Source organism: Podarcis liolepis, assembly GCF_965112155.1.
Source record: "Podarcis liolepis genome assembly, chromosome: 1".
Classification (NCBI taxonomy): Eukaryota; Metazoa; Chordata; class Lepidosauria; order Squamata; family Lacertidae; genus Podarcis; species Podarcis liolepis.
The window spans coordinates 74,244,288-74,247,538 of record NC_139554.1 but is presented as its reverse complement, the minus strand read 5'-3'; positions in this window follow the sequence as shown (position 1 = coordinate 74,247,538).

The following is a 3,251-nucleotide window of genomic DNA, read 5'->3' as shown; positions in this document are numbered from 1 at the left end:
GCCCAGTCTTGATTAGGACTTTGTTCTCCAACATTTAAATAAAAAGATTCTATCTGCAAAGGTATTGGAGGGCATGCAACAAGGAATTTGTGTGATGTGGTTACTGAAACAAGCGGAAAACAGAAAACTACCCTCAGGGTTGGCTTAACCGAACCGATCAAAAGGGAGAGAAACAATTCAGGCTGTACTCAAACAAAGGGCCAAAGGAGATGAAAGAAGTGGCATTATCAAGGGCAACAATGCCAATCCTTGGGATGCTTGCATTGCCTTCAGAGCATTGCGCTGGAGATAGAAAGGCCAGGAGCCAGGATTGTATAATTCATTTTTGGACCTCCCAGGCATATTTAAATTTAAACTCTGCCACCTTGAAATTTTATATTATTAAATACTTTCGCTGAAGTTCTTCAATTTGGTTTTGTTGGTTGAAAAGTCTGCAGAGCTGCGGCACTTGTGCAATTTCTTTCTGCTAATGTTCTTCTCACAAGGGTTGATGACCACATGAATCCTGTTTGTGGCAGACACTGGTTGTTTCCGCATTCCAAGACAGCTCCATGGACCATCTACTATTCAGTACAGGTGATGGTGAGAACACAAGTATCGCTTCCATACTGGCAAACAACCCAAGTGTTCCATCTCCCCCCCCCCCCGCAACCAGGGATATGTCATTAGCTGAGGAGGGGAGGGGATAGTGTCCACCAGAAGCAGGGAAGTCTTATGCCTTGGCCTTGAGAGCTAAGGCTTCTTTCAGTGTCCTCCATTTCCTGCTTAATATCTAAGGCTGTACATTTTCATCTAGATCAAGGCTGGGGGAAATGTCACCCTTTTGATTGTCGGACTACCACTTCAGCAGTGGTAGGACTCCGACTTCCATCCCCCATGGCCATTGGTCATGCTGGCTGAGGCTGATAGGAGTTGCAACCCAACAACAGATAGAAGGCCACAGGTTCCCCATTCCTGATCTAGATCAATCCACTAAAGCTTTAATTTGCACCTCTCCTTACCTTCTGTTTAATCATCTTGCAGTTGCTGATACTCCTGTAAGGATAGAACTCTTTCAGCTGCACTCAATTTGTTGGGAGAAATGCCCCCTTGATTTATCCATGGCTCATTCTGTCTTTGCTAGTAAAAGCCCATGGAGCAAAATAGGGCCCTTGAAGATTGGGCAAAACCATGCAGAGACACAGAGGATGAACTATGTGGCAGTGCCTTGTAGCCCAATATCTATTGTAGCAAAGTGAGTGGAGATTTAATGGGGAGACAGCTATAAAAAGAGACTGGGTAGGGAGTAATGGGGTTACAAGAAGGATTTGCAGGACTGTTGGACAGCTCCCATGCTATTTCTAAAAGCCTAAGCCCTGGATCAGGGTTCCCAAATTGTGGTCCATGGTGTACTTGTGCTCTTTGATCTTCATATGGGTGGCCCATGTCATGTCTGTGAAGAACGCTTATCATTTGAAAATCCATGTAATTTAATTGTAATACAATAAAAGGCAATGTAAGAAATAAAATAAGCAGTTAAAATGCCATTAAAAATAACACAACATCTAGTACAGTGCATTAAAATTCCTACAAAAGGCAGAAAAATCATGAAGTGGTCTGCCAAAACCCTCAGCAATTTCCAAGTGGTTGGGCAGGGTGCATGTGTGATGGTTTGAGAACCACTACTCTATATGTCTATGTAGAACCTTAACACTATTTTGAACTCTTTTCCTGGAGCAAAGAATGCTTATAATGCCCATCCTCTACCTGGACCCTGGTACACCTGCGGTCTCTTGACAGGACAGTTGGCTTTGGGGGCAAAGGAAGAGCAGGTGAATTTGACATTTGGGGCAATTGGCAAGGCAGCTCCTTGTCGAGTTTGCTCCATCCACTTGAGCTGTCTCGACTCCTGGGCCCTCTTCAGATAAGGGGTTCCCCTCCCTCGTATCATCCTCACAACCATGCTGCGTTGTCTCTGAAAGAGAGAATGCCTGGCCCAAAGTCACCAAAGGAATGAGAGGGCACCTTCATCATCATCATCTTTTATTTGTATGCCGCCTTTCCACAGTTAAGAAACAATGCTCAAGGCAAGTTTACAGGGAACCAGACAGAGGGCCTTCTCGGTAGTGGCGCCCGCCCTGTGGAACGCCCTCCTTCAGATGTGAAGGAAATAAACAGCTATCTTCTGTTTAAAAGACATCTGAAGGCAGCCCTGTTCAGGGAAGTTTTTAAGATTTAATGCTTCATTGTTTTTAACACTTGATAGGAAGCCGCCCAGAGTGGCTGGGGAAACTCAGCCAGATGGGCAGGGTATAAATAAATTATTATTATTATTATTATTATTATTATTATTATTATTATTATGTGGCCTACAGCATAACAAGATTTACATAATTACAAAAGTCATAAACAATAAATAAACCACATCAAAAAGTACACAACCAAACAAGAAACAATTTCCACATAAATCAAAATATAAAACTAAGAATACAGCATTAATATCACAGCTTAAAATGACATAGGTAAAATATAACAGCAATTTAAACAAAAAACAAAAACAAAACAAAACGGAGCCTCTCTGCTCAGCAGTAGCAGCAGCAGCAGTCCTTTATAGAGCCCATAAGACCACACCCTGGGCCAGGTGGTGAGTGGCAGGACTGGGCCCTCATGAAGCCACACCCCTAGGAGTCCTGCTCTGTGCGCTCCTTGTGTGCTTTGCCTGACTAGAATTTGTCCTTGAATTGTGACAATGCCTCTTGCTTAGGGTGTGTGTAGAGAGGTCTGGGTTTTTTACATAGCCGAAATGTGGTCCACTGTGCAAAGGTAGGAGTCACACACATTGCCCCATCTGCTTTGACCTCTGACTCCTCCCACCACTAGCATGTGGCCCACAAAAACTTGACCGTGACGGAATGTGGCCCTTGGGTAGAAAAAGTTATTCCACCCTTGCCCTATATCTTATTGAGGGTTGTATATAATTCTGTGATCATGGCAAGTACTTGCTGATGACCAGACAGCGGGATAATACCAACACAAAATGTCACCGATGTTCATATGTGCAGCTCAATCTCCATGTAGTTTTTTTCCTCTCCTGCCCCCTTCTCTCTCCTATAATCTTGAATAATTACAGTATGTCTTTTGAAGCAATTACAGCACAGTTGAGCTTTCACTGTAAAACAGAGCCGTTCCGCCTTTGCAGCTCCAATCAACCGTACCAAAAGCAATAGAGTTTAATAACCCATAATGACAACTCACGCCTTAGCATCTCCAGC